Source organism: Mobula hypostoma, chromosome 3 (genome assembly GCF_963921235.1).
Source record: "Mobula hypostoma chromosome 3, sMobHyp1.1, whole genome shotgun sequence".
NCBI lineage: Eukaryota > Metazoa > Chordata > Chondrichthyes > Myliobatiformes > Myliobatidae > Mobula > Mobula hypostoma.
In genome coordinates, this window is record NC_086099.1 from 26843751 (window position 1) to 26858719 (window position 14969).

The 14969-nt window shown below is 40.9% G+C and overlaps 1 protein-coding gene across 3 annotated transcripts in view; it reads left to right on the forward strand.

The window, feature by feature from the left end:
- The window catches only part of cntfr (ciliary neurotrophic factor receptor), a 343443-nt gene that overhangs the window by 4541 nt on the left and 323933 nt on the right, over positions 1-14969 (forward strand). For 2 of the 3 annotated variants that reach the window (XM_063042795.1, XM_063042796.1), the window contains exon 2: positions 9315-9362. The exons of the other annotated variant lie outside the window; for it this stretch is intronic. The gene's annotated coding sequence lies outside the window, so the exon portion shown is untranslated. The remainder of the gene's footprint in view (positions 1-9314; positions 9363-14969) is intronic. 3 annotated transcript variants of the gene reach the window in all.

Here is a 14969-nt window from a genome sequence, read left to right on the forward strand (position 1 = left end):
TTCTTGACTAATCAGGGATTCAGATGTTACAAGGAGAAGGCAGGAGAATGGGATTGAGAGGGATGATGAATTAGCCATGATGGAATAGTGCAGCAGACTCGATGGGCCAAAAGGCCATATTCTGCTGCAATGTGTTATGGTCCTATGTCATTTAATAGCTGTCTGAAGTTTTTTTTATCACCAATGTATTTTGGAGAGGTCTAAATTAGATTGCTCCTTACTCTACACAGTTTGCAACAGGCAGTATTCCAGGGTACTGTGAAACTTTGCACCTAAGTCTTGTTGGCATGATAATATGTTTTGATTGAAGGTTAATTAATGGACAATATAGACCCTTCATTTAATCCAGGCAAAATATTATTTCACTTCATTTCTTACAGTTCCCCACCTTAAGAAAAATATCCAGATTAAAACATCCAGGAAGATTAAACATTTTAGATTAAGCGATGTAAATAATGAACTATAACTCAAGACAAGCCTGGTTTTCCCCATCATAAACTCATGGATACCATGCATTTCATAAGGACGTGAGATCTCTGTGGCTTTTTGGTATGTGACATTGGAGAACACTGTCATGAACCATTCGTGGTAGCTTTTGTAATGTAATGTTGGCACCATCCATGGTTGCTGGAGAAAATGTGCCAACTATTTACCCAATGATCTCCACTCTGATTGTCTTCATCTCAAAGTTCAAGTAAATTTATTATCAAAGTACATATATGTCACCATACCCTCCCCTGAGATTCATTTTCTTGTAGGCATTCACAGTAAAACAAAAAAACCCCAAAAAAAACCATGGAAATCAAGCATCAGTGAGAAAACAAAGACAATGTCCAAAAGACCACAAATTGTGCAAATACAAAAAAAAGGAAAAAGAAAACAAATAGAGGGTCATGAGAGCGTGGAACAAAGTGCCAGCGCGAGTGGCGCATGCAAACTCGATTTCCATTCTTAAGCATAGTTTGGATAGGTACATGGATGGTGGAATATGAAGGGCTATGGCCCCAGTTCACTCAATGGGATATGGCAGCTTAAGTGGTCCGGCACAGACTAGATGGGCCAAAGGACCTGTTTCTGTGCTTTACTTTCTATGATTCTATAACAGAATAATAATAATGGATGACCTGTTATTACAGAGAAGACAATGCATAAAAGCTGTCTGAATGTAGTAATACAGGATAAACAAGCAGAAACAACTAACTTAAAGGACGTAGCCAATCCAAACAAACATAACTTACAGAAATCAATAAGCACAAAACGCCAGAAATATGCTGAATTAAAAAGAGAAATTGAAAGACTTTGGAACATGAACAAGACATACTGTACATTGTCCCGATAGTAATAACTACAACTGGTGTCATCCTAAAGTCACTACACAATAGCGTTAGCCAATTAGGGCTACACAGCAAAATCTATGTAAATCTTCACAAAGCCACAATGCTAAACAACACTAGAATAGTCTGAGATAAGCATGCTTGTCTATACCCGCACCTCAGGTTTTACCAGCTCAAGGTGAGGAAAAATAAGTTTTCTATAATACTAATAAATAAATGAATATGAATGGTAAACATCATCTGGAACAGCAGGACACCATGCGGTTCATAACAACTTGGCACAGGTTCATCATGTAGTATCCGTTCATAGCATGCACATTTCAGTGTCAATGTTCCCAATTATAGATGGGTTAAAGAGCAGAGGAACACTGATTTAACATCTTGGAAGAAAACATACAAGAATGTGAGAAAATATCATTTTACTTAAGAGACTAATTTTGATTTAAAATTCACGCCTATGAGAACCGTGGAAAAGAATCAATGAGTCAAACAAGGAATGTATTGGCATATAAGACGAAGTTCTGGGGAAAGAGCAGGGGAACAGGACTACTGGGAGTTGACCATTAGGAGTCACCAGAGACTCCTGTAGCAATTCAATCATTCTAAGTCCCTCACTCAAGGCAGGAGGCATTGCAACTCAGAACTTCTCCTGTTGGTTTAAGGAATAAAAGTTCAGACACACAGCTATTGGCAAGAGCAGCCTACTATGCAGGACGCCAGGTTTCTGAGGCAGACTACTAGCGATACAACAACATAGAGGGCTGGGGGATCGAAGGGTAGTGAACAGAGCATCTGGGTGTGCTGACTCCTTTGAACACTGAGGCGGCACGGTTGCATAGCGGTTAGCATTACACTTTACAGCACCCGCTGTAAGATTGGGGTTCAATTCCTGCCACTGTCTTTAAGGAGATTGCGTGTTCCATGTGTTTGAGGGTCATGTAGAGATTCAGTAGAACCACCTATGTTAGCATGATGATGTAGGTAGAGTGTATAACCGTGCAAAAGATGCTCCCCAATAGAGTACACCATTTATGAGCTGCTCACATCAGCACGCATCAAATTTCTCAAAGTCAGACCAAGGATCCTAACTCTATGGAGAATGATGGAGTTGGATCAATAATTGTTTGGCTTTCACCCAACACAACATGTTCTTTCAACAAGTTGACTGATGCAATGCATTCCTCAACCCATTAGTCTTCTTATTCTTCTATCACTGTTCAGGAACTTGTATAATGCCTTGGGAAGTTCAGAAAACCTAGGAATGATTCATTGTTGATCTAAATCTCTAAGTAAAATTTACTAACAAAGTATGTGCATGTTTCCATATACTACCTCGAGTTTCATTTTCTTGCAATTACAGGAAAATAAAAAATACAATAGAATTTATGAAAAACTATACATAAAGACTGACAAATAACCAATCTGCAAAAGAAGGCACACTATGTAAATTTTAAAAAAGAATGATACAGAGTTGTAAAGAGTCCTTGAAAGTGAGTCTGTAGGTTGTGGAATCAGTTCAGAGTTGTGGTGAGTGAAATTACTCACACCAGTTCAAGAGCCTGATGCTTGTAGAGTCTGCAATAATCTTGTAGTTTCTTCCTGATGGCTGTAGAGGGGTATGGATGTTGGTTGATTGGGAGAGAGACGCATATTGATATTCAGAATCAGGTTTATTATCACTGATAAATGTTGCGAAATTTGTTGTTTTGCAATATCAGTACAGTGTAATACATATCAATTACTATAAGTTACAATAAATAAATAGCGCAAAATGTGGAAGAACAAGGTAGACTTCATGGGTTCATAGACTATTCAGAAGTCTGATAGTGGAGGGGAAGAAGCTGTTTCTAAAACATTGAGTGTGGATTCCAGAATCTTCCCCCAATGGTAGTAATGAGAAGAGACCATGTCCTTCATGGTGAGGGTCCTCGATAATGGAATCCACCTTCTTGAGGCACCAACTTTTGAAGATGTCCCTGATGGTGGGGAGAGTTGTGTCCATAATGGATCTGGCTGAGCCTATGACCCTCTGCAGCCTCTTTCAGTCTTGTATATTGGAGCATCCATACCAAGCAGCGATGCAGTTCGTCAACATGCTCTCCACCTTGCACCTGTAGAGTTTTGCTAGACTCTTCAGTGACATACCAAATCTCCTCAAACTCCAAATGAAGTATGACCACTGGTGTGTTTTGTTGATGATTCCAACAATATGTTGGGCCCAGGATGGATCCTCTGAGTTACTGGTGCCCAAGATATTAAAGCTATGCACTGTTTCTACTGCTGATCCCTCAGTGATGAAGGAAAGTATTATTGTATCATTGTACTTTACATGGCTTCTATCATGGAGGCTGGTAGATGGTCAAGTACTTATTTTATTTTGAGATACAGCACAATGAGCCCTTGCCGTCCAATTACACCCGTGTGACCAACTAACTCACTAACTCTTAACTCACTAACTCTAATGTCTTTGGAATGTGGGAGAAAAGTAAGGACTCCCATGTGATCTCAGGGAAAACATACAAACTCCTTTCAGATCACAAACATGAGAAAATCTGCAGATTCTGGAAATCTAATGCGACACATACTAAATGCTGGAGGATCTCAGCAGGCCAGGCAGCATCTCTGGAAAAGAGTAAACAGTCGATGTTTTGGGCCGAGGCCCTTCGTCAGTACTGGAAAGAAAGAGGAAAAGACTGAATAAGAAGGTGGAGGGAGGAGAGGAAGAAGTACATGGTGGCAGCTGATAGGTGAAACCAGGAGACGGGGAGAGGTGAAGTAAAGAGCTGGGAAGTTGATTGGTGAAAGAGATAAAGGACTGGAGAAGGGGAATCTGATAGGGGAGAATAGAAGACCATGGAAGAAAGGGAAGGTGAAGGAGCACCAGAGGGAGGTGATGAGCAGATGAAAAGAAGGTGAAAGAGGGAAACGAGTATGGGGAGCTCCTTTCAGAAAATGACAGAACTGAACATGGATCGCTGGTTCTGTAAAAGTGTTACACTAACCACCATACTGACCTAAAGTACATGCTGCAGCTACAGAGAATACTGGATGGAAAGATGTGCTCAAAACCTCCTTGAAGAAATAAAACACTCCACTGATTCCTGGAAGCCTCTGATCCATGTCCACTGCAGGTGAAAAGGAAGCAATGGGAATTCCATGAGATCCTTGAACAAACAGAAACACTATATAACATATGGAAAGGGTGCGCCTTCTCACAAACTAGCCACTCACCCGCCCTGTCCGACACATCCTATGTGGAAAAGTCTGTAGTTCCCACATTAGGACAATGACCATCTCGGAAGTCCACAGAATCTGACTGGAAGCAAGTCACGTTCAATCTCAGGGAGCTGCCTAAAGGCAAGTAAGCCATGGCAACATATCCAATTTTTTAAAATGCAGACTCTAACAAGTAAAGCATACTGAGGAACCCATTTTGGTGGGTGTCAGATTTGGTCTAACTCATTAAGGAACTTGGAACAACATTGGGATTTTGAGTATGAATGAAGGTAATGACCACTTCCATAGCCGCTGACATGGTTTGTTGGAGGCCTTAAGGAGTTGTGGATACAGCTCAGCACAGCTCAGAAACAGACCTATACTGTCTATACTTTTCTCTGCCTTGATAAGGCAGACAGCATCATCAGAGACTCCACTCATTCTGGGATTCTCTCTTCTCTCATCTTCTATTGGTAGAAGATACAGAAGCCTGAAAGCACGTACTTCTAGGGTCAAGGGGAGCCTCTTCCCCATGGTTATAAGACTTGTAAATAGTTCCCTAGAATGATAAATTGGACTCTTGACCTCACAATCTATCTTTGTCATGATTTAGCACCTTGTTATTTACCTGCTCTGTGCTTTCTCTCTAGCTGTTACACTTTATTCCTCATTGCTGTTGGTTTACCTTGTTCTATCTCAATGCGCTGTGTAATGATCTGCTCTGTAAGAACAGTATGCCCTTTTCACTGTATCTTGATACATGTGATAATAATAAGCCAATAGCAATATCAAATACAGAAGAAGTATGTCAAGTCTTTCTTCTGACTGAATTGGGGAGGTCAGAACCCTTTATTTAGTGGTGTTATATTGACTAGGTGGAGGCACAGGGGGAGTTGGAGTCGTAGCTCATTGCTTACTTGTTATATCAATAGTCCAGTATACTGTCTGCTCACTTGGGTTTGCAATTCATCCATGATATGGCGTGCGAAAGCTCTTGAGGAAGATGAGGTACCTGTATTCTCACAGCTAAGAGGAAACGTATCAGGTGAGTCTTAGCTACAGTGAGTTTATGCTGCATACCCAGGCTTACCCCTTCTTTGTGGAAATGAATAAATAGCAAGGAAGTCAATGCATTAATGCAGAAAAGTAACACCGAGATAAAAGATCAACTATACTCTTATCGAGTGGTAGAACACACTCAAGGGGCAAATTTAATATCTACTTTGCTAGGCCTAAAATGGTCATAGTTTCTGTAAATGAGGTATCTCACTTGCTGAGGAAACGGCAACTGGAGCATGGAGTATTGTGAGCAGTTTTGGGCCCCTTATCTAAGAAAGGATGTGATGACGTTGGAGAGTGTACAGAGAAGGTTCACTAGTATAATCCCAGGAATGAAAGGGTCAGCGTGTTAGAAGCATTTGATGGCTCTGGGCCTGTTCTCACTGCAGTTTAGAAAAATGAGGGGAAATCGCATTGAATTCTATTAAATATTGAAAGGCCTGGATAGAGTGGACATGGAGAGGATGTTTCCTCTAGAGATGAGGGAGAATTTCTTTAGCCAGAGGTTGGTGAATCTTTGGAATTTATTGCCACCGACGGCTGTGGAGGCCAAGTGATTGGATATATTTAAAGCAGATCTGTAAGGGTGGCAAATGTTACAGGGAGGAGGCCAGAGAATGGGATTGATGGATAATAAATTGGCCATGATGGAATGGTGGAGCAGACTCGATTGGCTGAATGGCCTAATTCTGCTCCTATCTATTATGGTCTTATGGAAAGCTTGAAACATGTTTTATAAGAGGGAGGTGAGAAGGAATGTTTTTTTTAAACAACATTTCCACATGATCCAGTATGAAATCTCCCAATCAAGTTACTAGGTAATGCCATGTTCCCTCAAATTAATAACATCAAGCTTTTGAGCGTGTGCAGCTGTTTCACGTTTGAGAGTTTTGCTCTCAGTTGTGCTTGCTGTTAACTTATTATTATAGTCCTGACAGACAAGCATGGTTAACAGGGTGAGACTTCTCTGCTTTATTTAGATTGTCACATTCCAGCTGATAATAACACATAAATAGGAGAAAGTCTGCAGATGCTGGAAATCCAAAGCAACACACAGAAAATGCTGGACGAATTCAGCAGGACAGGCAGCAGCTATGGAAATGAATAAACAGGACTGAAAAAGTAGGGGGGAGATGCCAGAATTAAAGGGTGGATGGAGGCGAAGGAGGCTAGCTGGAAAGTGATAAGTGAAGCCAGGTGGGTGGGAAAGGTAGAGAGCTGGAGAAGAAAGGTGATGTGAGTGGACCATAGGAGAAGGGGAAGGGTGGGGGGGGGGGAAACCAGGGAGCAGTGATAGGCAGGTGAGGAGAGATAAGGGATGAGACTGGGGAATAGAGAAAGAGGGGAGGGGGAGGAAGGAAAGATATCTTCAACCGGAAGGAGAAATCGATATTCATGCCATCAGGTTGGAGGCTATCCAGATAGAATAAAAGGTTTTGCTCTTCCACCCTGAGGGTGGCTTCATCTCAGCACAGGATGTTGGAACGGGAAATGGGAATTGGAATTAAAATTTTTAGCCACCTGGAAGTTCCATTTGTTGCGAATGGAGCAGAGGTGCTCGACAAAGCGGTCCCCCAAATTATGGTGGGTCTCACCAAGGTAGAGGAGGATGCATCAGGAGCACAAGGCACAATGGACGACCCCAGCAGGTTCACAGGTGAAGTGTTGCCTCACCTGGAAGGACTGCCTGGGGCCCTGAATGGAGGTGAGGGAGGAGGTGTAGCACTTGGGCCACTCACAGGAATAAGTGTCAGGTAGGAGATTGGTACGGAGGAATGTGTGGACATCCCTCAGATGGAGGAGATGCAGGAGGGAGGTGAGGGGAGGAAAAGTTGTGCCTCGTGGTGGGATCCCATTGGAGATGGTAGAAGTAATGGAGTCATGGGAGATAGGTGAAGGTATCCGTATCCCCGTTATGTTAGGGGCTGGTACGTGGTGAGGGCAAACATGCGGGAAATGGAGGAGATGCTGCTGAGCGCAGTATGATTTGTGCTGGAAGAGAAACACCATTTTCTGACAAAAAGAGGACATCTCAGATGTTCTGAAGTGGAAGGCCTTGTGCTGAGATCAGATGCAGCAGCAGTGGAGGAATTGCTACAAGTGACATGGTGGGAAGAGGTATATCCAAAATAACTGTGGGAGCGACTGGATTTTAAAAAAACATTTTATTCAGAGATACAGCACAGTGACAGGCCTTTGGCCCAGTGAGCCCATGCTGCCCAAATACATGCATGTGACCAATTAACCTTCTAACCAGTATCTCTCTGGAATGGGAGAGGAAGCTGGGGTACCCAGTGGAAACCCACACGGTCACGGGGAGAACATACAAACTCCTTACAGACTGCAGTGGAATTGAACCCAGGTCACTGGCGCTGTGGTAGCGATGTGCTATCAGCTACGCTACCCAGCCCCTCACATGATGCCAGTAGATCATATTTCTCCATGAGTGGAGACCATGAACATTTACTCTAATTAAGGAATCTATTTGATACTGTTCGTTAACATAGATTGATAGTGTTGACATAATATTCTTGAGTTTATTTTTGTATTTTGTATGTGGAGCAGGAGATTGCATGTCTGATTCTTGGTCTGTGTAGAATTTGCTGATTTGAAGCAAGACGATAATGGCGATGCAAAAAGAACTTTGGTGTCAGTTGTCCAAAATGAAACAAAAAATCGTCGTGACTTCAAAATCAGGTTTATTACCATTGACATTCATCATGAAATTTGTTGGTTTGCAGTAAGACTTTCAAAAAATTATTATAAATACAGCAAGAAATATTAACAAGAAAGACAGGTGCTATCTGTCAGAATGCTTTCCATGGTTCACCTGGAGTGCCACGGTAGCAGAGCGATTGGTGCAGAACTATTGTTTCAGAGTTCAGTCCTGTTCAGTTTCATCCTACAGTCCAAAGACTTACTGGTTAGTAGGTTAAACAGGCATTGTAAATTGTCCCAATATAAGACTAGGATTAAAATTGAGGAGGGGTGTGCGAGCAGATAGGTAGGGCACGGCTCAAAGGTCTGGAAGGGCCTATTCCACACTGTATCTCAATAAATGAGTTAATTAAATCTGTAGAAATTTGCTAGAGTCTCCAGTGACAATACCAATTCTCTTTAATGTCTTAATGAATATAACTGCTGACTTGCTTTCTCGTAATTGCCATCAATATATTAAGTCCAGGATAAATCTTCAGAGGTGTTGACATCCAAGAAATTGAAGCTTTAGGTTCCATCATTATTATTCTGTGGAAGAAAATTATTCGTGTAACAATTGGGTGAGACAAATTAACCATGATGTTGCAGCCTCCAAAGAGATAATTTGGACAATCTAGTAGTGGACTGAGTATGATGCATTTCAGTGTGGCTCTCTCCCAGCAAGTCTTGAGGCAAAGTGTGGATTAAACTCAGAAGAGTAAGGCACATGATGTCAAGTTGTTTCTGTGAGGTATCTGGAAAAATAATCATTTCCACCACATTGAATTTAATGATGATTTTTTTTAAGGGCTCATTGAAATGTCAGGCTCCTGTACTCTTGGGTGTGTATGATTTATGGTGTGAAGCATTACCAAAACAAAGGGAAAAATAAAAACAAACCAAACTTAAAAACAAGTTTATACATTTTAAGATTGTTGAATAAATTCAGGCCATAAAGGATTTTTGGATTATTACCAAATAACAACTATACTATCTTTTTTATTACAGTACCAGTTTCTTAAAACTTCAACAACTTGGCCTCAACTACTCTTCCTGGTAGGTCACACTTTTCTGATCATATTCTCTAATACATGAAAACCTGCTAATACAAACAGGAACACCGGAGTAATCTCTATGAATACCAACATCTCTCACTGTGGTTTTCAGAATTGTTTCATATTTGTACCACATTAAGCCAGCAGCTTTAAATTAAGTAGCACTTGGAAGAAGGGCACTTCTTTCTTTGAGGCACATTCGCTGTATCCAATAGTAATCATGTGATAATGGGTTGATTGAAATATTCGATAATATGATGAACAATTGACGTGCTCTTGCACAATTGCAAGCCAGAGATAACTAACTGCTTTCAGGTTTGAGATGGTGCACTTTGTGACAAAGCACTGGAATGACTTGACCCATCTGGAAAAATTGCCAAGAAACACCCACAAAAGGCTGGAGGAACTCATCAGACCAGGCAGCCTCTATGGGGAAAAAAAGACTACTTTTATCCAGTCCAGCCTGGCCAGCTGAATTCTCCCAGCATTTTGTGGGTATTGCTTGGATTTCCAGCAACTGCAGATTTTCTCTTGTTTGTGATTGGAAAAATTGCCAAGTGGTTCTTGTACACTTTTGTGCAGTTGGGTTTAAGGGAACCATCTTGTTTTTTTTCATAGTTCTTAGCTCAGTCAAAGTAAGATACAGCACAGAAAATGGACCTCTCAGCCTACAGAGTCTGGACCAATCATCAAGCACCGTTTTAACAATAACCCTCACCTCACCTCACCTTCCCATCATTCTTCATTCTCCTTCCTGCATTGCCACCAACCCCTCCCCGCCCCCCACCCCAACCTTCAGATTTTGCCACTGACCTACATTCTGCGTACAATTCACAGTGACCAATCATTGCTATCGGTTTATTGTTCTCACAAGTTGCAAGATACAGTGAAATGCTTGTCCTACGTACTGTTTATATAGATCAAATCATTACAGTGCATTGAGGTAGAATAAGGTAAAACAATAACAATGCCCAAGGCACAATAACAAAACTGATAACATTAACTACAAAACAAAATCTCATGTGCTTCTGGGATGTGTGGGGAAACCTGGGCACCCAGAGGAAAACGCACAGTAACGGAGAACATGCAAACTCCACACAAACAGCACTGGAGGTCACGATCAAACAACAGTAGTATCATCATTGAATTGAAATATGGCATTGGAGCTGTATTTAGCCACACAATTTTTGGTATAAAGTGAGTCAAGCAGGAGGATAAGCACACACCTGTGCTGATGGTGATTGTGGAGGAGATGTTGGTTGCTAATCTATACTGACTGGGGTCCGCAAGTGAGGAAATTAAGAATCCAGTTGCATTAGAAGGTATCAAGGCCTGGGTCTTAGAGTTTGGTGATTAGTTTTGAGGGGATGATAGAGTTGAATGCTGGGCTGTAGTCAATGAAGAGCATCTTGATGTATATATCTTCATAATCCATATGTTCTAGAGCTGAGTGCAGAGCCAATGAAATGGATCTGCTGTTGACCTGCTGTGATGGTAAGTAAAGTGGAGTAGATCCAAGTCCGTCCTTATACATGACCAACCTCTCAAAGCACTTCATCACAGTGGATGTAAGCACAGGAGAATGGGGGAAGATTTAAAAAAAAATTAGAATGGGGAGATTTAATAGAGGTATACTAAGTTATGACGGGCATAGATAAGGTGAATGCTTTTCCCTATAGATTTGTTGAATGCTTAGAAACTTTTCCCTTCAAGCTGTGTGAGATTAGAACTAGAGGTCATTGGTTTAGGGTGAAAGCTGAAAATATTTAAGGGGAAATTTTGGGGGAATTTCTTCACTCAGCGTGTGAGTGTGGAATGAGCTGCCAGTGGAAGTAGTGAATACGGGTTCAATTATAACATTTAAGAGAAGTTTAGATAGGTACATGGATGAGAGAGGTATGGTGGGCTATGGACTGGATGCAGGTAGATGCAACTAGGCAGAAGACCAAGCTGACATGGACTAAGTGGACTGCAGGAATTGTTTCTGGGCTGTATTGCACCATAATTCTATTTGCATGAAGAAGGAATTTCCAATTCTCTTTTTAGTTCGTAGTAAAAAGCTATCAGTGTTACAGGAGAACACTGCAGCGAAGCTCTGAGCGAGTTGTAATACAAATTGTGCTTGTGGTTCTCATACTTGGCTAAAAGCATTGTCGAATGAAACCTTAGTCTTGCATTGTACAGCTAAAGTCTTCCTCGCTTTCACAGGCACCGTTTAAATTGCAATGTCTGTTTCAGCTTTACCATTAGTCAATATATTTTGGGGATGCATTTCCACAGACGTTCCATCAGTCTCCTCGCTTGACTCCAGTGGGAGTCTGGTCAAGCTGCTCAGAGAGAAACCTTGCATCCAGATGCTCTTTTTCTTAATCACTGTTAGGAAACCTTTCATGGTCATGTGGCTGGGCAGAGGCTCCATCTTGTACTTGGAAGTGAAGTGGTGACAGGCATTCTTTACCTTTAAAAGGCTCTTGTTCTGCCAGCCCACAGGACTGGAAGCCGACGTGCCTTCAGATGAGATTTACTGGCTTCCAAAGGAAAGTAGAAATCAATGGGTCCTGCTTTGGGTGCTGCTGGCGGGGAAATAACTTCAAACTGTACAAGTGTAGGATAGGATAGTCACAAAACAAAGGTGTAGAAACTCCTTCTAATGTGTCTAGTCCAGAAAGTTAAGTCGCTTGATATTCAGGATGAAGCAGTAAATTGGATTCAGCTTTGGCTTAGTAAGAGACGACTTAGCTGACGGTTGTCTCTCTGACTGATGGTCTGTGACTAGTGGTGTGCCTAAGGAATCAATGCTGCATCTATAGATGCTTATCATCTATCTTAATAATTTCAATGATAATGTGGTAAACGGGATCAGCAAATTTGCAGATGACACTAAGATTGGGGGTGTTGAAATTGTATAAGACGTTGGTGAGGCCAAATTTGGAGTATTGTGTGCAGTTGTGGTCACCTACCTACAAAAAAGATATCAATAAGTTTTAAAATTTATGCAGATGTTGCCAAGACTTTAGCACCTGACTTACAGGCCCTTTAACTTTCCTCATTTTATGGGGTGTGGGTTTTCTTGATAAACCCATTTCTAGTTGTCCCTGCAAAGTTGAGGTTTTGACAATTTTCTTAAGCAGTAGTTGTATGATAAAAGTTGTCACATAATCCTGTCTATGGTAGTGCATTTGAGGATTATGACTGAGTGATAGCAGAGCAAAATTCAAAAATTCAAGATTGTTTAATATCATTTCCTATACACAGGTGTAAGGAGAATTAAGTAATTGTTACATAATACAATGTTACATGATATACTTATTTCACAATGCGATTACTGAGTCATTTATTTTTTTAAGGGAATGTTGGAGGTAATAATATTTGCTCTGGGGCATTTGAGGGGAAGAGAATGCAGTTTATTTAGTCTTGTCCAAACAGGCTTGGCAAAGTTTTAGCAACAGAGCTAGATGAGTGCTAGGTTGTGCTTAGAGTCATGGCTACCTGTTGGATAGTGTAAGTCAGAAGGCTCTGGGTTCCACTCTGGAGTTCTGAATGCTAAACCCCAAGCAGCAGCCTACAATGTGGTTTTGGAAATGCTGTCTTTCAGAGAGACATTAAACCATTTAAAGATCTCTTAGCAATATTGCAACGAAGAACAAGACCTGAAAATGCTATTGCCTGGTACTATTTATTTCAGCACTGTGACTGATATGGATTTTTCTCAAAATGAAAGGTGAAAATGACCATTTCCAGTTTTTTAGTGCTATTCCAGATTTTTTCCCCAGCATTTTCTGATCTTACACATGTGGCACATTTTCAGCCTTGGAATATTGTTGGAGGAAATTAGACAAATCAGTCTACATAGTGACCACTGCTGGAGGAGTGTGAGAATAACAAGTTTCATTGCTCTGTATTGGATTAATGTTGATCGATATAATTCCCTTTAATTTCTTTCCACTTGGTGACAAACAGAGTGCAAAGGTGACTCACCATATTATCTGGGATGGAATGACTCAGCTATGAGGAAAGATTCAATCTTTTCCTTGGACCAGAGAATCCTGAACAGTCATCTGACTGAGGTATACAAATTATGGGGACATAGATAACATCGGTAGTGAGAAATGTCTCCTTTTAGTAGAGAGTCCGTAACTCAAAGTTCAAGATATGATGTAGGAGATATATAGAGAATGTGAAAGTGAAAATGTACTGCTTAAACGGGTAGTAGAAGCAGACTCTTAAGTATTTACATGAGCACATGATAGATCATGGCTAGAAGGCTACAAGATAAGTGCTGTTTAATGAAATTAATATCCTTAGATACCCAACGGGTCAGCATAGACTTGATGCATTGAATGGACTGTTGCCCTGTTGTCTAACTCTCTGACTCTAACCTGCTCCATTGGGAGAACATGGGTTGTTAAGGTCATCATCACCAAAGGTTATGAAGAGTGGTGGGGATGTTATGACCAATCGCTAAGAAGATAATGAAAGCAGAATCCACCTGTAGAAAAATTTACCAACTGTCAGGCCTTCTTTAAGTACCTGATCTTGATTTCACATTGCTATCCATCTGTGGTAATCCTTTAAAACACACTCAAAATACTGGAGGGACTCAGCAGGTGAGGCAGCATCTACGGAGGGGAATAAACAGTTAATATCTTAGGCCAAGACCCTTCATCAGGATTAATGCTGAGTTCCTCTAGCATTTTGTATGTATGTCGCTCAAGATATTTAGCATCTGCAAAACCTCTTGTGTTTATGATGTGGTAATCTTTTTCCATTTAGCTTACCTGTCCAGGTCTATCTTAAAAATATTCTAAGACTTCCTTCCACTGCCTTTGAGAAAGTATCAGTTAATAACTCAAGATATGACAAGAAGAATTTCACACCAAGCCTGTCTTAAATGGGCAACTCCTTGTTTTTATTTTTTTGAAAAATATTTCTGTTCTAGACTCTCCCATTAGAGAAGGGGTTCCCAACATATTTTTATGCTATGGAGCCTTACTATTAACCAAAGGGTCTATGGACCCCAGTTTGGGAACCTATGCAGTAGAGGATACATTCCCCACAGATTTACTTTACCTATTACTCTCAGGATTTTGATTGTTTCAATGAAATCTGCCTTCACTCATCTCAGCAGATGTAATGGATATAAGCCTAACTCATCTGACCTTCTTTAGAATGCTGTACAGTAACCTGTTGTGAAATGCTGCCAAGTCATTAACTTTCTTCCGTAAATGAAGAGTCCCATGCCTCACACAATATTTCCAGATATGGTCTCATCCATGTTTGTACAACTGAAGCATGATATCCCTTCATGGATATTCAAATTTCCTGGCAATAGGAAGTGCCATTCCCTATGGCTTTCTGAAACTGTATACTAACCTACAGTAAAACGTGCACTAGGATAACAAAGCCCCTTTACACTTCAGGGCTCTGCAATCTCACACTGTTACATAAAATGCCTTTTTTAAAAAACAACTTCTGCAAAATTGGAAAGTTTCACATTTCCTCCTTTACACCTCCTTTGCTAAATTATTGCCTGCTTAATTAATCTCTATATTGTACCTATTTGTAGTTCTTCATGGTACGGTATATCTGAAGAATTTTGATAGCAAAT